Source organism: Rhinoraja longicauda, chromosome 30 (assembly GCF_053455715.1).
Source record: "Rhinoraja longicauda isolate Sanriku21f chromosome 30, sRhiLon1.1, whole genome shotgun sequence".
Taxonomy (NCBI): domain Eukaryota; kingdom Metazoa; phylum Chordata; class Chondrichthyes; order Rajiformes; family Arhynchobatidae; genus Rhinoraja; species Rhinoraja longicauda.
The window spans coordinates 16949015-16971090 of NC_135982.1; the positions used below are offsets into that span (position 1 = coordinate 16949015).

Here is a 22076-nt window from a genome sequence, read left to right on the forward strand (position 1 = left end):
GATACCCACACTAATCATTTGGATGACAGACTAAGCTATAACACAGTCTCCCCATTCAGTTGTTATGTCCAATGTTCCAAGGAACTATGCAAAGAGGAAGTGGGAGGTGGTAGCTGGTGTCCTAGCAAACATTCATTTCGTAGCCAACATCTCCTAAAATGGATTGTAATCTAATTGTTACCTTGTTAGTAATCATGTATAGTCTTTCTGCTGACTGGATAGCACGCAACATACAACATTTTTCACCGTACCTCAGTACACGTGACTAAACTAAACTGGTTATTATCACACTTTTTTTCCAATTTTAATTGACTGGTACTTCACCTACACTGCTTATATTTCCAAATACATCACCGGCTGTACAGAGTGTTGGGTGATCACGGGTGGCAGCAGCAATGGCTGCCTCGCCAACAGTCTGTCTGTCCTTTCATTCTTTGTGTTTTATTTGTATGTATTAAATGTCTGTTTTTTTGTGTTCTTTAGCTTGTTTAATGTGGGGAGTGTAGGGGGGGGGGGGGGGGGTGGAGTTGGGAGAAACTTTTTTTAATCTCTTACCTCAACGGAGATGCGATTTGTTTCCGTATCGTATCTCCGTCCGCACTGCGGCCTAACATCGAGGAGTTGGAGGCCTTTGCTGGAGACCGATTTTGGGAGCTCCACCGTGGGGAGCCTTTTGAGAGCTCCACCGTGGGGACTTTAACATCATGGAGCCCGCGATCCCTTTGCCAGGGATCGACCTTGAAGCTCCAACCCTGGGTGCTTGCTGACTTAACATCAAGGAGCCCGCGGTCTCTGGTCAGAGACCGACATCGGGAACTCCAAGCTGCGGGAGTTTCGATCACCCCGATGCGGGAGTTTCGATTGCCCCAATGCGGGAGTTTCGATCGCCCCGATTCGGGAGTTTCAATTGCCCCGATAATGGGAGTTTCGATCTCCCTGACGTTGGAGTTTCGATCGCCCCGACGCGGGGACTTCGACCGCCGGTTGCAGGAGCTTCAATCGCCTCAACGGATGGTTCGACTGCCCCGACCGCGGGGGAATAAAGAGGAAGAAGCTTGCACTTTATTGGCTTCCATCACAGTGAGGAATGTGGGGAATCCGCTGTGGTGAATGTTTATGTTACCTTTTATGTAGTTGTGTGTCTTGGTGCTTTTTTTTCGTATGGCTGTATGGTAATTCACATGTCACTGTACCTTAAATTGGTACATGTGACAATAAAAGACCTTTGAAACCTTTAATAAAAGACATTTATTTACGAAGTTATTTACGAAGATACTCTATGATTAGTTATAGCTGCATAACACATTTTGTGGTCGGCAAGGAGAATTGACAAATACTGACAAATGCAGAATGTCATTCTGTCAGGGAACATCTGTGAGTCACACATCAACAATGCAGGGAAGTCCAGGAACAAAATTGGAATATTTAAATATAAGGCAAGGCAGAAAGATTCTCGTGATACGGGGAAAAAGCAGGAATGTGGTACTGATTTTGGATGATCAGCCATGATCATATTGAATGGCAGTGCTGACTCGAAGGGCCGAATGGCCTCCTCCTGCACCTATTTTCTATATTTCTATGTGCAGCAACAGAGAAATGACAGTTGTGCATCAGAAAATAAAAATGCAACAAGGCTGGAACAAATACTAATTTTATGCATGGGAATATCCAAGCAATATCCATGCATGAGAATACAAGCAAGGGAATATCCCAAAGGAAAGACTTTTAATGACCGACTTAAAAATCAAAACTGACTTGCAATCGTCATCCAAACGAAGGTTGGTTGCAGGCCGACTGGTCACTGGAGACACAGCTGTACATACGTGGCCACGCTAGAACGTTACCCTGGTAACAGGTCCTTCCTGTGGAATCTAACTAACCTTACAAAACTGTAATCACATTCTTCAGTGGCCGTTAAACTCGGACAAAGAAGGCACGCACTGAAAAGAGCAACCTTGTTCTACGGTCAGAGGACATAGAAACAGAGAAAATAGGTGCAGGAGTAGGCCAATCGGCCCTTCAAGCCAGCACCGCCATTCAACATGATCATGGCTGATCATCCACAATCAGTACCCCGTCCCTGCTTTCTCCCTGTAACCCTCAATTCTGTTAGCCCTCAGAGCTATATCTAACTCTCTCTTGAATACATCTTTCATTCCAAATACGTTTTCCTTGGTCTCGTCTACAGCTGAGTGGGGTGTGTGCAGGTTGACTCCAGTGCGTTGGTTCCGTGTGTGGAACCATCTCAACCAGACCCGCGTTCACTGGGAAGGTTTAGAGGACACGTGCATCCTCTTCCAGACCAACATCCCCTGCACTGAGGCCCTATTGCACTCTGTCAACTCAAGCAGGTTTGGCTCCATCAGGTTCAGCATGGACATTGTTGGCCAAAAGGCCCCTTTTTGTGCTGCACTTTCCTATGTTCTATGCGTAAAAAGCAGGTCATATGCACCTCAGACCCCTGAAATGCAGCCTTCTCCAAGTTCTGCCATGGGAAGAGGCATAAAGGAAAGGATTCAAAGGATGTGCTCAAATGCTCCTTGAAGAAAACCTTGCACAGGCTTGGAGGTTAATTGACTTTGGTAAAATTCCAAATGGTCCCTAGTGCATCGGATAGTGTTACTGTGCGGGGAGCGCTGGTCGGAACGGACTTGGTGGGCTGAAGGGCCTGCTTCCGCGCTGTATCTCTAAACTAAACTTAAATACAGCATTCCTGGTAAGATGGTATTGAAGATCAAGGCCATGCACTGGGTGTGCAAACATGCCCCTGTCCAAGCGGCGGAATACATAACCTCACAAACTATCCATGGCACCTGCCCCATCAACTGCGGCCTGAACCCTCAGTGGAAAAGTCCGCAGTGTCTCAAACTCCCCTAGAACCCACAAAAGCAGAATAGAAAAAGAAGTCTGAGGCAGGGTCCCGACCCGAAACGTCACCTATCCATGCTCTCCAGAGATGCTGTCTCACCAGCTGAGTTACTCCAGCACTCTGAGTACTTTTTGTGAAGATAGTCTTTTTTGTTCCTAAGGAACTGCCCAAAATGAGGATTTACTGGACAGTAATTATATTGGTAGGTAGACACAGGTAGGGTCAGGCAGCATCTCAGGAGAGAAGGAATGGATGACGCTTCGGGTCGAGACCCCTCCTCAGATTGATTATATTAGTCTATTTGCCCATTTGATGTCAGGAAAAAAAAAATGACACCCTCGCCCAAATAGTGTAAAACTGCAATAATCCAGCACACCTAGGACTTTGACAGTGCCAGAATAACAGATTTTCTGGACTGTTGGACATTATCCCTATTAATATCCTATTATAATTAATTCATTATTATTATATATTTTTTTAATGTCCACCTGTTGCACAGTATTATGGCAAATGTTGCCAGGCAGGTTTAAAAGGAGAGACGTAACCAGGGCCCCAGTGAAGGGGATGGGACTACAAACTTCTTCATATGAACCAGGTGCTGAACCATTGAGGCCTACAAATAGTTGGGCAACAGACTATTGGAGTTTGACTACAATGTAGTGTGGGAACTAGCAGGAAGCAGTGTTATATGAAGGTCACCAAGTAACTCTTGAGCCACACTGCTTTCTTCCTGCATTGCAAGTTGCTCACTAATGACTATTACATCCCCACTTTTGTACACGTTTACAAAGCCTCCCGAGCTTTGACCTAACTGGAACCTGTTACCTTATATCCTTAACCAAGTGTGGGATCATAAGGATATCCACAATGCTCTCTCCACGATAGGTTCAATACATGTGTAGGAAGGAACCAGGGCCGTCTTAACGCATGGGCCCGATGGGCACTTGCCCGGGGCCCCATGAGCATAGGGGTCCCATGCTGATCTGTGTATGTTAAGTGACTTGCAATAAATAAATACTACTTTAAAAATGTAGGTTCAATAAGTGCTTTTTTCGCAACATTTTCGGTCATTAAGTGCTTCTCACAGCGATCTGTAAGTGCTTTTCGCAACAATGTAGCACCCTAAGTCCATCGCTAAGTGCTTTTCAGTAAGTGCTTTTCGCCGGCACGACAGGGGGGGGCTGGTAGGGAAAGGGGGGTGGGGGAGAGTAACGGTAGGGGCCCCAGTACACTGCTTTGCCCGGGGGCCCATAATGCTGTAAAAACGGCCCTGGAAGGAACTGCAGATGCTGGTTTAAACCAAAGATTGACACAAAATGCTGGAGCAACTCAGCGGGACAGGCAGCATCTCTGCAGAGAAGGAATGGGTGACGTTTCGGGTCGAGACTGGAAAGTCTGAAGAAGGGTCTCGATCCGAAACATTACCCATTCCTTTGCTCCAGAGATGCTGCCTGTCCTGCTGAGTTACTCCAGCTTTTTGTGTCTATCTTAGGCTCAATACCTATTGGATTGACCACTTGTCCAATCTACTCGATCCCCAGCTGTTTGGCTCCAAATCATCAGTATTGACTTAAGTATTGGTCAGTGAATGATACCTCTAGTTCCTATCCACATTCAAATTTATATATTTCAAAATATAAACTTGGTTATAGTCCAAAATGGAAACAGCAAGAACGATTCAAATGTTTGACACTTCAATAAATTACACAGGCCTCTTGCCTGTCATCATGTTAACAGGGCTACTTTGAAGATAATATTGGAAATGCTAAAACAGATATTCTATGGAACAGTCACACTTTCAGCTGGTGTTATATTCCTTTCTAGAATAAGGGGTAGGCCATTTAGGACTGAGATGAGGAAAAACTTCTTCACCCAGAGAGTTGTGAATCTGTGGAATTCTCTGCCACAGAAGGCAGTGGAAGCCAGTTCACTGGATGTTTTCAAGAGGGAGTTAGATTTAGCTCTTAGGGCTAATGGAATCAAGGGATAGGGGGAAAAAGCAGGAACCGGGGTATTGATTTTGGATGATCAGCCATGATCATATTGAATGGTGGTGCTGTATCGAAGGGCCGAATGGTCTACTCATGCACCTATTTTCTATGTATCTGTTCACTTCCAGGATATGTCAAAGTGCAATGTTTACGGAGGCAGATTATGTCAAGAGCCACGCGTGTTTATTATCATACGTGTACCCGCAACGGAACAATTCAATTCTTACTTGCTGCAGCTCAACAGGCCCATTAATGCAATAGCACTTCCACTTCATTCACCAAAGGAAATCTGGTCCTTACTAAAGCAAATAAATGTTCAAAATAATGGCAGAAGCCATCATCACTTGTGCGTGAAATCAGCAAGATTAAAAAAATGCCGCGCGGTTCTTCTAGCTCCTGTCAAACAGAAACCCTTTCTGCAAAAAAAAACCCCAAAAAATCTTCATGAGGCCAATGTTCTTAAAACACTATTTGTTTTGCTTTCCATCTTGCTCAGATACATAGGGACAAGTAAAAATCAGTTGCAGAAAATGAATTCTGGCATGCAGCACGAAACAAAAGGCAAAGGCAATATATTCTACAGCAACAGGATCATCTGGCAGGCAAGCAAGATAATTTACAGAATTGACAGATGATGGAGTTAGGGTGGCTGCAAGCTGTAATGCATATTACTGATTATTTTCTCATAGTCCTTAAACAAGAATAACACCTCTTGCACAACTGTGAATTTAGGAACCCATTTACTGTATATACCAGGTAGTACGATGGGTATGCACCCGTTAATACAATAGACAATAGGTGCAGGAGTAGGCCATTCAGCCCTTCGAGCCAGCACCGCCATTCGATGTGATCATGGCTCATCATGCACAATCAGTGCCCCGTTCCTGCCTTCTCCCCATACCCCCTGACTCCGCTATCATTAAGAGCTCTATCTCACTCTCTCTTGAAAGCATCCAGAGAATTGGCCTCCACTGCCTTCTGAGGCAGAGAATTCCACAGCTTTACAACTCTCCGAGTGAAAAAGTCCTTCCTCATCTCCGTTCTAAATGGCTTACCCCTTATTCTTAAACTGTGGCCCCTGGTTCGGGATTCCCCCAACATTGGGAACATGTTTCCTGCCTCACAGCGTGTCCAATCCCTTAATAATCTTATATGTTTCAATAATCTTATATGTTTCTCCTTCTGTACGGGATACATTTACTCAGGAATACATGATACAACGACACAGTGGAAAAAAATAATAATCGGCACAGACAAGAAGGGGTAAAGAGTAGTTGTAAGCTGGATAATTAATTGGCCAGATAATGGTCAACAAAGGCATGCCAATCAGTAATAGCGGTTATAATTGGGCCGCTGTGACCAAATGAATTGTGGGATGATTAATCGGGAGACAGTTACTTTCATAATGTTCAGGGGACACAGCAATAAGCACACTGAACATGAATAACACCTTGCATTTCAAACTCAGAGGAAAGAAACCGAACTTGAAAAAGATTCATTACTAAATTAAGAATACGTAAATACGTCGTCAAATTAGACATCTGGCACCAACAGCTAAACAAACACTGAAGGTGTCAAAATATCAAGCAGAGGAGGAGATCAATGTTATGCAACTGAGCCGCATATTTAAAGAGATCAAAAGTCTGTTTTATAGGTCCTCATGCTATCGAGATGCGTTAAAGAGTGATGATAATGAGGCAGTTTGTGTCAAGAGTCAAGAATGTTTATTGTCATACGTGCCAGCAATGGAACTGTGAAATTCCTGCTGGCTGCAGCTCAAGAGGCCCATTAACACAATAACAAAAATAAATACGCAATGATCAACAAAATAATAATCAGTATTAGTATGTAACTAGACTGCGACCATAACAGTGCAAAACCCAAAATCCATAGTGTAACCAAATACAGTCCATCAAAAAAAAGATCATCGTTCCTGAGTTGCATCATAACATCATGTGATAGTAGAATTAGGCCATTCGGCCCATCAAGTCTACGCTGCCGATGGCTGATCAATCTCTCCCTCCTAACCCCATTCTCCTGCTTTCTCCCCCATAACCTTTGGCATCCATACTAACCAAGAATCTATCTGTCTCTGCCTTAGATAGACTTTGCCACTGCAGCCTTCTGTGGTAAAGAATTCCACAGATTCACCACCCTTTGACTAAAGAAATTCCTCCTCACCTCCTTCCTAAAAGAACGTCCTTTAATTCTGAGGCTATGTCCTCCGGTCCTAGGCTCTCCCACTAGCGGAAACATCCTCTCCACATCCACTCAACCCAAGCGGTTAGTGTAGTGGTTGGCGTGGTGCAATGAATAAGACCCGGATGGTTGCTGGGAAGAATCTGTTCTTGAACCTGGAGGTCACGGTTTTCACACGCCTGTACCTTCTTCCCAACGAGAGCAGCAAAAGGAGAACATTGCCAGAGCTTTTTTTTGGTGATATTAGCTGGCTTTGTAAGGCAGCAGCTCTTGTCGATCCCTTTGATGACAGGGGTCAGTGCCTGTGACAGGCCGAGCAATGTCCACCCCACTGTCTGCAGCCTCCTTCACTCCTGGGCATTCGAGTGAATGCAAACCGTCTGCTCGCAACCGTACACCCGTAGAAGTTCACTGGAGTGTATTTAGCAACATACGGAATCTCCTCAATCTTCTACAGAAGTAGATTTTAGATTTAGATTTAGAGATACAGCGCAGAAACAGGCCCTTCGGCCCACCGGGTCCGCGCCGCCCAGCGATCCCCGCACACCAACACTAGTCCTGCACACACTAGGGACAATTTTTACATTTACCCAGCCAATTAACCTACAAACCTGTACGTCTTTTGGAGTGTGGGAGGAGACCGAAGATCTCGGAGAAAACCCACGCAGGTCACGGGGAGAACGTACAAACTCCGTACAGACGGCGCCCGTAGCCAGGATCAAACCCGAGTCTCCCGCGCTGCATTCGCTGTAAGGCAGCAACTCTACCGCTGTGCCACCGTGCCGCCCGTAGAGGCATTGATGAGCTTGCTTTGTTATTGGATCAATGTACTGTGCTGAGTACAGCTCAGAGAAATGCATGACCAGGAACTGTATGCCGCTGACTCTCTCCATTTGTCCCATTGATAAACACAGGTTCATAGACCCTGGCTTGTTGAGAGCAAGATTGTTGTTCTGGCACTATTCATTCACATTATCAATCTCCCTCCTACCATCATGAGAGAGGCACTCATTAACCTTCGGCATTCGGTTCCTCCAAACGTTGCTCCGGATTTCTCTCACTCGTTGGATTATTTGGACATACCAGTCGGCGGGGCTGTGGTTACGTGCAAGGCCGTGAGGCGTAGGAGGACCCAGGGGAAGCGCTCTGGAGCACTCGCCCGACTCCGGAAACGAGGAACACGCACACCCCTCCCGGGTAAATTCCTTGCAAATCCACGTTCTCTCAACAACGAACTGCAACTCCTGTGCCAAACAAACAAGGACTTCTGCAAGCAAAGCACCAAGTCAAATTCCCTGCGTGTTTACTTACTTGGCCAATGCCTTTATTCTGATTCTGTACTCTGATGCTGCGACGCGTTATTCGTCCAACAATGGTGGTAAAGATGGTGTTTGGCTGCAGAGTCTATAGAGAGACTCTATAGAGAGTTGGTATAGAGAGAGCAGAGCAGAGGAGCGAACACGCAGACTTGAAGCGATCCTGTGCCGATAGTCACAGTAGGAAGTGTTATCAGCAGTGTTATTAGGGCGGTCGCAGTGGCGCAGCGGTAGGGTTGCCGCCTTACAGCGAATGCAGCGCCGGAGTTGCGGGTTCGATCCCGACTACGGGTGCTGTCTGCATGGAGTCTGTACGATCTCCCCGTGACTTGCGCGGGGTTTCTCCGAGATCTCCGCTTTCCTCCCACATGCCAAAGACGTACAGGTTTGCAGGTTAATTGGCTTGGTAAATGTAAAAATTGTTCCTGGTGGGTGTAGGATGGTGTCAATGTGCAGAGATTGCTGGTCGGCGCGGACCCGAAGGGCTGAAGGGCCTGTTTCCGTGCTGTATCTCTGAACTAAAAGCAGCAATTCTTACCGATGGTGGGAAGTTAAGAATCCAATCGCATAAGTCCGAGCAGAGACCCAGTACTCTGAGTTTGATGGTAAGTTTCGAGTGCATGGTGGTCGATGAACAACAGCCTGACGTACGTGCTCCTGTTGTCCGAGTAGTCCAGTGCAGAGTCGGGAGCCAGAGACAGGGCATCCACTGTTGACCTGTTGCAGTCACTACAATGCACACTGGTGCAAACACCAAAGGTCCCCCCCCCTCAGAATAACCATTTAAAACTAATGTATTTGGTGGGGCCGATGAAGAGGAAATAAATACTGGCCACGACATTCTAAAGTTCGGAATTCGTGTCCACCCAGTAATCAGATGTTTTAAATGTGACAGGACATTTATTTATACAATGGTCTTCTGCCTTCTGAGTCAGCGTGGATCAGTGATCACCTCATACACAAACAACACCATCCTACGCATTAGGGAATTTTTACAGAATCCAATTAGCCTACCAGCCTGCAGATCTTTGTAATGTGGGAGGAAGCCAGGCCACCTGGAGAAAAACGACATGGTCACAGGGAGAACGTAGAAAATCTGTACAGATGGCGCCTGTAGTCGGAATCGAATCAGAGTCTCTGGCGCTGCAAAGCAGCAACTCTACCACTGTGCCACCCCAACCTACGACGGGTTTCAGAGTGCAAGTAGAATTCCATATTATTGCACTCCTCCTTTACCTGCTGCCCGTGTGGAGTTTGCAAGTTATCTGTTTACATGACGGATTCCTCCAAGTTTTCCCATTTCCTCCCACATTCCCAAGTTGTGCTGAATTAATTGACCCGCCATAAACTACCCTTCTTTCGGACAAGTAAAATAATTAAAAGACGATGGTTTGGAAAACTAAGGCAGTTGTAAATGACCAGGGAAATGGAAGGGACAGTTAATCTGACGGGATTTCGATGCCGGAAGCCAGCATGGACCAGTTAGGCCGAATGGCCACCTTACTTGTGGAGCTTCACAGGGTACATAGAATTACACATTGTTCAGGCCAACTTGCCCACATCGCAGGTTATCTTGGACAACATCTTGGGCAATACAGCTCACCCCCTCCATGACACACTGGTCAACCTGAGGAGCACCCTTCAGCAACAGACTGGTTCCACCAAGATGCAGCAGAGAACGCCACAGGAGATCCTCTTTCCCTGTGGCTATCAAACTGTACAACTCCTCCCCCTTCTGTCGTGAGGTCGACTGACTCCTCTCCCCCCCCCCTCCCCCCTCCCCCTCCCCCAATCTTTGCACATCCCCAAATCTGGACTTTCCACTCGTCACATTAATTCCACGTTTCACGTATCTTGTCGTGTTTTATGACTGTTGGCAGACCAATTTCCCTCCTGGCATGAATAAAGTTCTCTCATATCATATCATATCGTAGGTTATACACACAATTTACAATGGCCACTGATATAGACAGTCCAAAATAGCCAGTCCAGTTCCTGTTAAATAGCAAAGCGAGTAGGATCGCCAATTCAGGTCCACTTTATTCAAAAAATACTTCCAGCTGATCACGGGTAACAGTAGAAGAATGATTTCCTGTTATCGAGTTTAATTAATAACCGCAGCCCAAGGAGGTTCACCAGAGTCGAAAATCAATATCCACACAGGGGGCATGCAATGTCGCATCGCCAGCCCGGTTATCCTAACAGCACCATCAATTATACCAAGCAAAAGAAAGATGAACTGGGAGGGGGTTATTGATAATGTCTTGTAAAAGTTCAGTATCTGGGATTACTAATGGCATTCATTAAGTTCTGCTCAACAAATGCATCAGGCTCAGTTCCACTTTTGTAACACCTATTAATAGATGCACGGCATTTGAAAATTCACTAAACAGCAAACTTTGGCATTAATCGGCAAACACATTCCTCTGACACTTGTTGCAAAGTCCATTACGCTACAAAACTATTATTTCATAGTTCAATTAGCCATCCAAATTAGTCCCTAATTTTCATAATTAGTCTTACATTATAATTGATATTTATTGCATTGCAGTTTGTTATTCCGAGAAACGCCCCCGTTGGAACACACTTTAGTTTTAGCATGTTTATCATAATAGGCATTATGAAATATTTAGCACCAAATTTCAAATGTCAATTGGCAGTTTTTCTTTAAAATTATCGCTGAAAAAAACAAATTAAATTTCAAAATGATTCATCGTGGAGATACGACTTTCTTTTATTGAAACAATTAAGATAATGTACAACTGTTTCCAAAAAGAAAGTGCAGCATCTCTGATGTGCAATTAACCCACACCAATCACTTCCCATTCCAGCACCACAATAGTCAGACCACCAGTCTGAAGAAGGGTCTCGACCCGAAACGTCACCCATTCCTTCTCCCCAGAGATGCTGCCTGTCCCGCTGAGTTACTCCAGCATTTTGTGTCTATCTTCGGTTTAAACCAGCATCTGTTCTTCCTTCCTACACACCACAATAACCGTGTTGCTCCTTGCACATCTGCACAATTAGTGAACATCGGCAGCACTAATTCATTGGCTTGCACACCAGCAATGGACTGGTATTGCAGGGGATAATCCAACCAACACCTTCAGAAGATGTAGTAGGTTCTGGGAACATATTAGAATCTATTCATTGTAGTCTATTCAGTCCGATGTATGCATGTTGCTGATTACTGGTTCTGGAATAGCTTCTTCCCCACTGTTATCGGACTACAGAACAATTCTCCCATAAGCTAGGGTGTAGTCCCCATCCTCCAATCTACCCCACTGCAGACTTTGCACTTTTTCCTCTAGAACTGTAATGCTCTATTGCTCCAACACAATCTTAGGCACTCTCGTATGTTTCCCTTTGCACTCCGTTATACTTGTGTACGGCTTGATTGTACGATTTGATAGTATGATTTGATTAGATTGCACGCAAACAAAGCTTTTCACAAAGTATCTCAGAACAGTTGACAAGACGTTGCCAGTGCCCCAAGCATATCAGGGCTGCTTTAAGGGGCCTGTCCCACTTAGGTGGGTTTTTTTGGGCGACTGTCATAGTCGTAGCAGGTCGCCGAAAAACCGGTGACTGGACTCCCCCTACGACAATGTCTACGACAAGCTACAACAACCTACCACCTAGTCGACGTCAAGCTAAGGCAAGCTACCGACAACCAATCGTCGTGAATTAGAACGTCCACCTACGACCGCGCCTACGACAACCTACGACCACGCAGGCGACAACCTACGACAACTGAAGTCAACCTACAACCTACGTCCACCCTCGACAAGCTACAACCCTGTCGGCGACAACTGAAGACAACTGAAGACAATTCACGTCATTTTGGCCTCCGGTTTTGATGCCTGTCAAACCCTGTCGCCGGTTGACGTAGGTAGTCGCCAATGGAATTCATCGAAGTCAGCACCGGCGACAACGTACATCACCTGGCGACAACCTACGACAGCGCCCCCGTCAGGAGACGTCAAGCTACGATCATTGGCGTCAAACCAAGTCGCCGAAAATGTTTAAACATTTCAAAATCCAGCGGCGACCAGAAAAACGCTACGACTCTTTGGAGACGACTCACAACCGTACAGGAGACACCCCGGCGACCGTGTGGCAACAGCCTAGTCACCTGTAGTCGCCTAACAAATCGCCTAAGTGGGACAGGGGCTTAACAATTCAATATTCCCCTCAAGCCTGGAAAAGGGAAACTGAAAAATTCACATAACTGACCACACCCATCATCAGAAATCAACGGAATTCATCCAAACAGAATCCCAACTTAGGAACTACACTATCAAATTTTCTTTTGAGGTGGAATCTCCAACACAAGAGTCAAATTACAGTATAATATTTACCACAACTTTGATAACATTACTAATGGCAGCATTTCTGTTTTAGTCATTAAGAAAACTAAACTGATCCTCTGTTATTTGAACAGAGGGCATAACAAAATTGAATTGTCATAATGTTACAACTAACTAAGATAACGTCACCTACTACTTACATCACTCATGCCCAGCAAGTCACGGATCACTTTAAGTGGAAATGTTTCAGTGCGATTTGCTTTCTAGGTACTGTGCAAGGCTTTAGTTTAGAGGTACAGCACGGAAACAGGCCCTTCGGCCCACAGAGTCCGTGCCGGCCAGCGATCACCACGCACGCAGGCACTATCCTGCACACATTAGGGACAATTTACATTTACACCAAGCCAATTAATCTTCAAAGCTGTGCGTCTTTGGAGTGTGGGAAGAAACCGAAGATCTCAGAGAAAACACACGCGAACCTGCAAACTCCGCACAGACAGCACCCGTAGTCAGGATCAAACCTGGGTCTCTGACGCTGTTAGGCAGCAGCTCTACAGCAGCTCTTCCATGCCGCCCTTTAGTTTTGCCACTTCATTGTTAAATGTCCTAATGCACTGCACCATCATTTTCCAATGCCGCGATCTACTTCATTTTTGCCATGATCTTAGTTCCTCATAACTCTCCTTCGCTCCAAATATCTTGTTAGGGGAAGGGAAGAGGAAGCAAATAACAGAGAACATGTGCATCAACAGTAAAAGGGTTTGTGGAAATGACCTATTCCTAATCTTGCCCAATGGGGCTCACGTTGTCGACCTCCCCAGTGGTGAGCCCAGTAAAGTGACCTCAGTCAGTCGAACGACAACAAACAGAGACAGCAGAAGCAGAAGCAGCTTCATAACTTCTGCTGCCTCAAACGCAAGAAGAAGATCTTACCCAAGATCGATAAATGGACAAGATCACCAGGGGGGTCACCGTTTGGTTCAAGTTCCCAAGTTACTCAGTAATATTAATCAAAACGTCTTTATCTTCATTTCATCGAAAACTTAGAACTTGCTATTCAGAGATGCTGGGAATAGCTTCAACACAGACTGCAGCAGTTCAAACCAGACACACCCCATCATCATCATCTGAAGGACAATAAATAGTAGTCTCGCCAACGACACATAAGGCCCACAATTTTTTTTTAAAGAATGAAGCACCTGCCAAACGAAGATACCCTGACTTATCTTTCCATCAGCTAAGGACAAGGAGATCGATAGCAAATTCCCAACAAGATGGGAAGGCACAGAGGTGCAGCGGTAGAGTTGCTGCCTCACAGCGTCAGAGACCCAGGTTCGATCCTGACTATGGGTGCTGTCTGTACAGAGTTTGTACGTTCTCCCTGTGACCGGGTGGGCTTTCTCTGGGTGCTCCGGTTTCCTCCCACAAAGACATCCATATTTGTAGGTTAATTGGCTTCCGTAAAATTGTCAATCGGTCCTAGTGTGTAGGATAGTGTTAGTGTACGGGATGGTCGCTGGTCGACGCAGACTCGGTGGGCCGAAGGGCCTGTTTTGGCGCTGCATCTCTAAACTTTGTCTGGTGTATGGTCACATGTACCGAGGTACAGTGAAAACCTTTTGTTGTGTGCTGACTAATCAGCGGAAAGACAATACGTGATTCCGAAAACTAGGAGCAAAACCCAGCCCAGTCACTGTGGGCGTTACATTTACCGACTGGAATAATCATTTACTAAGATTAGTTTGTACTTTGTATTAAACTGGGTCACAGATGTTGTCAGGGAGTTTTCACTTCCAAGGTATCTTAGAGAAAAAAAAGTTCAAACGCCTGTGGCACGGTGGCGCAGCGGTAGAGTTGCTGCCTTACAGCGCTTGCAGCGCCGGAGACCCGGGTTCGATCCCGACTTGGGGTGCTGCCTGTACGTATGCTGTACATTCTCCCTGTGACCAGCGTGGGTTTTCCTCGAGATCTTCGGTTTCCTCCGACACTCCAAAGATGTACAGGTATGTAGGTAAATTGGCTTGGTAAAAATGCATAATTGTCCCTAGTGTGTGTAGGGATGTTAATATGCCGGGATCGCTTGTCGGCGCGGATCCGGTGGGCCGAAGGGTGTGTGTTTCCACTCTGTACATCTAAACTTAACTAATCTGTATTATCCAAGAATGTATACCTTGGGTATCCAAGCAAAGAATTTCACTGTGCCTTGTCTCACATGACAATAAAGTAGTCCATTCCACGTCTTCCAATTTAACAGTTTCTGGCTTTTCGCAGGTGTTCCAAGATCAAGATCCTGCAACTCGGTTTAGTTTGGAATATTCGAGAAGAATTCTGAATAGCACTTGGTTTCCTTTTCAAAACTTAACTCTCCCCATATCACTTTATTCCATCGAAGCAACTGACTGAAATTGGCTCTATTGATGCCGTTAAACCAGGTTAATCCAATTTCCTGTACGCTGTTATGCTCAGCAGCTGTTTCGCATTTCTCCAATCCACATCAACAGGCAAAAGTTTAAACCTAACAAGGGATTTAACGGTTGATTTTTAACAGGTTAGGAGCACAACTCAATGTGAATTTGCACCTCGATTAAGCAGTCACTCCCACTCAACAATCACAGTTGAAGCACTAATTGGCAATCATCACACAGCACTGTCTTATCACCCAACTATTTTCACCAGATCGCTGGGGAATGCGAAATAAATTATTTCCAAATGCATGCATCTCCAAACAAAAAAAATAGGCAGAAACAAAAGTTTCAGCAAAGCCTGAATTTGCAGGAGGAGTGAAGAGTTACCAATATAAGGGAGGACATTATTTTCTTTACTCCTGGTGCAAGCCTAGACTTTAACCATTGTATTCAGAAGGTGGCATCAAATAAAGTTTGAAAGGTTACCACTTGATGCGTTACCAGGTCATGCGGGCGGGCAGGCAGCCTAGCGGTTGACTTGTCCACCCAAATCCTGCCCGACTTCCACAAAAACAAGTGGTGCGGAACAAATTACACAAGCAATTGCCCGGAGTAGGTAGCATGGTAGGAGGATACAGCAATCCCATCTCCAACAACACTTGCTTACACAATGTGGTGCATCCATTGTTTAAATTTAAAAGATGTAATTAAGCTGGAAAGAGCGCAGAAAATAATTCCAAGGGCGTTGCCAAGACTGGAGGGGTGTGAGGTTTGGCAAGTTGGGCATTTATTTCTTGGAGCAGAAGAGACTTGAGTAGTGATCTTATAGAGGTGTATGAAATCATGAGAGGCTTAGATAGGGTGAATGTGCAGCACCTTTTTCCCCTCTGTTGGGGAATCTACAATTAGGGAGTATAGGTTTTGGACGAGAGAGGGGAATATTTAATAGGAGCCCAACAAGCATTTTGTTTCCAATTAGAGAGTGGTACGTACATGGAATGAGCTGCCAGAAGAGGTGGTAAAGGCAGATTCAGTAACAGCACTTAAGGGAATTTGGACAGGTACATGGATAGGAGAGGTTTAGAGGGACACGAGTCAAACACTGGACAAACATAAACGCGTATCTTAGTTGGCATGGATGCTGGGCCAAAGGGCCCATTTCATGTTGTACATTATGACTAACCTGCAACTTAAAAGAAAAAGGTATTGACATGCAGATTATTGCCCGTGTGTACAAATAAAAAATTTCCAAATAAATATTTCCAGTGAAACTGGCTCAATATTTGGGAAAGTTTCAATACCATTGGGTTAGCAAGAAGAAAGCTGGGATTCTTCCCTTTTGTACTAAGCGAGAGATCCACAAATGCAAAGGAAGGAACTGCAGATGCTGGTTTACCCCAAAGATAGACACAAAATGCTCGAGTAACTCAACGGGACAGGCAGCTTCCCTGGAGAGAAGGAATGGGTGACGTTTCAGGTTAGAAAATAGGTGCAGGAGGAGGCCATTCGGCCCTTCGAGCCAGCACCGCAGGGTTGAAGTCTAAAGAAGGGCCCCGACCCAAAACGTCATCCATTCCTTCTCTCCAGAGATGCTGCCTGGCCCGCTAAGTTACTCCAGCATTTTGTGTCTCTAATCACTGTGCAAACGGCATTGAGTAATGAATGACCAGTTCAGCCTGCCAGCACACCAACATGCAAATGGAGAGCTGAGAGAATAGATGCAGCGGGTTTCACAATGAACAGATTCAAAGAATCCCTGGAAATTTTCCTGCAGCACCTATCAAAGTCGTTAGATCAATCCGCAAGGTATATTTTGTACAAATGTTCTTTTTCCCCATACAGACTCTGTAAATAGCTTAAGTGGAATAGCAACAGCTACATTCTGGGGGTCATTTAAGGAGAATCAAGAGTTTAAAGTAAACATGTTTGAATGAAGACACAGGAACTCTGTGTAATCTAAAGCTCCCTGGACAAGAAGCTGCCAAAGTGTAGGAGAAAGCAGAAACTGAAGTATATCTCAGATACCGAGAGCTTAATACAGTCGAGCAGCTGGAAGAGTGCAAGAAGAAATGAAATTGGAAAAGGGAAATCAATAGAGGTACAAAACCAATGCAGAGAATGCAAAAGATGTTTTGATTTTAAAAAAGCACAGGAGGGAAGTACAAGATGTAACAGGGAGCAAAACTCTATGGAATCTTCAGGTATCTTCGTGAATATTCTATGACAGTCATGACAAATAATGGGATCGACACCCGTGTTGAAGTTAAGACTGATGGCTCAGAGCCACGGATAGTTTATCATCTTTGTAAAGGGATCCATCATAAGGGGTAGATGACATTATGGTCAAAGGCAGCAAGAGACTGCAAACTTCAACCCCCCCCCCCTGGTGACAGAATAGCACCAGAGAACTGGACATCTACTGATGCTGTGCGCTCGGTCCGCTTTGGCCAAACTGATCTCCCGGTGGCCGAGTGCTTCAACTCCCCCTCCCATTCCCAGTCTGACCTTTATGTCATGGGCCTCCTCCAGTGCCATAGTGAGGCCCACGGGAAATTGGAGGAACAGCACCTCATATTTCGCCTGGGCAGCTTGCAGCCCAGTGGTATGAACATCGACTTCTCCAACTTTAGATAGTTCCTCTGTCCCTCTCTTCCCCTCCCCCTTCCCAGATCTCCCTCTATCTTCCTGTCTCCACCTATATCCTTCCTTTGTCCCGCCCTCCTGACATCAGTCTGAAGAAGGGTCTCGACCCGAAACGTCACCCATTCCTTCTCTCCTGAGATGCTGCCTGACCTGCTGAGTTACTCCAGCATTTTGTGAATAAATAACTTCAATGCTGTACAGGTGGTCTAGCAAAGAAGGGATAAACCAATAATTAGCAGTTCGTCTTCAGTGTTGTACCAAATTACTGGAACCTATTCAAAAGGACGGAATAAACCTTCAGTTAGAAAGGTGCATTTTAATTAGGGACTGTCAGCATGGAGTTGCCAAGAAACATGTCACAACTTGACTGAGTTCTTTGAGGAGGTAACAAGGATAGTGGAGGAGGTCAGTGCTTTCTTGATTTGACCTAAATAGGTTGTAGCAACAATGGCTGATCAAAAATAAAATAAAGGGCAGTGGAAAACTGGATCTAAAACCGGCTTGGTGGTAGAACTCAGGCGTGATGGTTGATTGGTGTCTTTGTGACTGGAAAACTGTCAGCAATGGGGTTCTCTAACGCTCAGTACCAGGTCAGTTGCTTTCGAAACTTTGTTGACTTGGAATCAAATGTAGAATGGAAAGTTACTTTGCAGGTTATACAAAATTATTCATGTGGTTGACAGTGAGGTGAAATGCCTTGGATTGATGAGAGATGTGGAAGGTCTAATCTACCCCAGAGAAACGCATGGTGGAGAGGTGCAGTAAAGCAAGGGAATACATAGGAAAACGTATAGCGTGAGATATGGCAAAATGGAGAGATCTGGAATAATTTGTCCACAGATTCTCCAATAGCAATAAGGCAAGGAAATAAGAAAGACACAAAATGCTGGAGTAACTCAGCAGGACAGGCAGCATTTTCTGAAGAGAATGAATGTTCGGCGTTTCGGATCGAGACCCTGAAGAAGGGTCTCGACCCGAAACGTCGCCCATTCCTTCGCTCCAAAGATGCTGCCTGTCCCGCTGAGTTACTCCAGCATTTTGTGTCGATCTTCGGTTTACAATACAATACAATACAATACAATATATCTTTATTGTCATTATGCCCAGGGGTACAACGAGATTGGGAATGCGCCTCCCATACGATGCAATAATTTAAGCAATTAACAGCAACCCAACGAAACGAAACAATTGTAACAGTTTTTAGACAGGGTAAAGTGCAAGTTGATCTATGCGTTATATCATATCATATCATATATATACAGCCGGAAACAGGCCCTTTCGGCCCACCAAGTCCGTGCCGCCCAGCGATCCCCATACATTAACACTATCCTACACCCACTAGGGACAATTTTTTTTTACATTTACCCAGCCAATTAACCTACATACCTGTACGTATTTGGAGTGTGGGAGGAAACCGAAGATCTCGGAGAAAACCCACACAGGTCACGGGGAGAACGTACAAACTCCTTACAGTGCAGCGCCCGTAGTCAGGATCGAACCTGAGTCTCCGGCGCTGCATTCGCTGTAAAGCAGCAACTCTACCGCTGCGCTACCGTGCCGCCGGTACCGTGCCGTGGCCATCCGGCTCAGCAGGACCGGTTCATAGCAGCTATGGCCCTGGGCTATGAACCGGTCCTGCATCTGCAGTTCCTTCGTACGCAGGCAAGGAAATAAGGTAAATAAAAGATATACAGGATCCTTTCCTTCCTTACCGGAGGCACAGTATATACACATGATAAAGAATCTGGCAATAATTCAGCCCCTTTATCTGCTCCATGAAATAAAAGCAAGACTAATCTTTTATCTCAAGACCCCTGTCCTGCACGAACCCCATCTCTCCTCATATCAAAACTCCATCATTCTCTGTCACAAATATACTATTCAAAAGTAGAACATGTTTGAAGAAGGGTTTTGCAAAAGATCACCAACACTTTTTCTCCAGAGCTGGCTCGAAGGGCCGAATGGCCTCCTCCTGCACCTATTGTCTATTGACTTCTCTAACTTCAGATAGTTCCTCAGTCCCTCTCTTTCCCCTCCCCCTTTCCAGTTCGCCCACTAGTCTTCCTGTCTCCTACTACATCCTATCTTTGTCCCATCCCCTCCCCTGACATCAGACTGAAGAAGGGTCTCGAACCTAAAAAGGTCACCCATTCCTTCTATCCAGAGATGCTGCCTGACCCGCTGAGTTACTCCAGCACATTGTGTCCACCTTCAGTGTGTGATCTCCAGTTCCTTCCTACACTCAATTCACAAGTAGCCAGTTACACTAGAACTGTTACGCATCGTCGATTATGGTATGGCTGGGGTACAATCTATGCCACTGGTCTTTCACATTAGAGGAAAGATGTGTTGCACGACAGAGAGAGATTTACAAATACATCGGCAGAGTTGAAACCCTGTAACTATCAGGGATGACAGGAAAGACTAGGTGTTATTGTCATGAGAACAGAGGAAGACGAAGAAAAAAAACTTGATCATTATAAAATCATGAAAGCCTCATTTATAGTAATAAAAACATCTCAGGCTTATTTTGCTGAGGAGAATGGATTTAAGAACATATATTAGGGGAAAGATGGTGTTTCTTCCCCACAACACAAAAGGTCTGGAGGTCTGGACACAGTTAACCATTAGTTGGATATGCACCTGAGGAGTTGTAACCTGTAGGACAGACAACAGGCAGATTGCTGGATGGTGGGATTGCTCTGGTGGTTGGGCATCTCTTTTTGAACCAACACCATCCAGATGGGACAAATGGGAAAAATGTGGAAACAATCTTAATATCGTACAATCTCAAGACATTCTGCCATGAGAGTGCAGCTCAAAAGCTTCGAGATACTTTCGACTTTAAATCACCAGAGACAGTACAGAGACGATCGAATTGTTACAAGAAACAAAGGTTCCAAATCCTTTCCTTTCACTCGGTAACTTAAAACAAAACTCACACTTTTGAAAATCGCCAATGTCGCTGTCTTACCTGAGTTTGCAACACGCAGTGTAAGAAAATAACTGCAGATGCTGGTACAAATCGAAGGTGTTTATTCACAAAATGCTGGAGTAACTCAGCAGGTCAGGCAGCATCTCAGGAGAGAAGGAATGGGTGACTTTTCGGGTCGAGACCCTTCTTCAGACTGAAGAGTTTGCAACACGGTGTGGGTAAGATTCCACAACTCGACCTCAACAAATTAAAATCGCGAAGAGATACAAAACAGGAGCAACTGAGTAAACTTCTTGGTGTATGTTCAGTTAAAAAAAAAACCCGAGGAATATAACATCCCATGGAAGGGAAAGGTTAGTTACAAACCGCTGGTGCCCACGCCTCCTGACATTCACTGTAGTCATTCACTTAGAAAACACCCCCCAAAAAAAGGAGAGCAAGATTTCACTAACAGCTTAAATCCCCTTCTGCAGCAAGAGGGGACGTGTAATTTGTTAACCGATGTTGCATGCCGACCAGAATCAGAATTCCGTTAACACTGCCCGTTATGAATGCTAAAACGACAGCACCCACAACGCCGCTTGTTTTAATAGCCACACAACAAATAGAGACAAACTATAACATAGACAGAGAACAGTCATTAAATCCGAGGTCGGGGGGTTTTGAGCAGAAACGCAAACAAAATCTAGACTCTGATCTTCCTGCAAAGAATACACAGAAACAATGCTGACCTGGAACCCTGAGATTAAAGATACAGTAGTTGGCAACCTACTCTCCACATCACTCCTCCAGCAGGGCACACATACACACACACACATACATACACACCGGCTCAGGCAAAGTTACACTTGACTCACAAAGGATAAAGTTATCCTTTTGCTCCCCATCCTCTCTTTGTTCACACAACGAGAGCAATCTTACCAGTTCACGCTCGCCTTTTCCCTTGCACGTGATGGGGAGAGTCTCCAACAGAAAGCAAACGATGGAGTGATCACTGGGCGGAGAGGGGGTGGAGGGGGGAGAGAGAGGGAGGGAGAGAGAGAGGGGGAGAGAGGGGGGGGGGAGAGAGAGAGGGAGAGAGATGGAGGGAGAGAGAGATGGAGGGAGAGAGGGGGGGGAGGAAAGAGAGAGGGGAAGAGAGAGGGGGAGAGAGAGGGGGAGGAGAGAGGGGGGAGAGAGAGGGGGAGAGAGGGGGGAGAGAGAGGGGGGGAGAGAGAGGGGGGAGGGAGGGGGAGAGAGATGGAGGGGGGGGAGAGAGGGGGGGAGGGAGGGAGGGGGGGAGGGAGGGAGGGAGGGGGGAGGGAGGGGGAGAGAGATGGAGGGGAGAGAGGGGGGGGAGAGGGGGAGAGAGAGAGGGAGGGGGAGAGGGGGGAGAGAGAGAGGGAAAGAGAGGAAGAGAGGGGGAGAG

General features: G+C 45.6%; 1 protein-coding gene across 6 annotated transcripts in view; it reads right to left on the minus strand.

The window, feature by feature from the left end:
* disp3 (dispatched RND transporter family member 3) overlaps positions 1–22076 on the minus strand; it is a 374656-nt gene that overhangs the window by 351626 nt on the left and 954 nt on the right. For 2 of the 6 annotated variants that reach the window (XM_078425711.1, XM_078425717.1), the window contains exon 1: positions 21590–21713. The exons of 1 other annotated variant lie outside the window; for it this stretch is intronic. The gene's annotated coding sequence lies outside the window, so the exon portion shown is untranslated. Of the gene's footprint in view, positions 1–8370; positions 8477–20707; positions 21127–21589; positions 21714–22076 lie in introns of those variants that run through there. 3 more of the 6 variants (XM_078425713.1, XM_078425715.1, XM_078425716.1) reach the window with 3 other exon arrangements.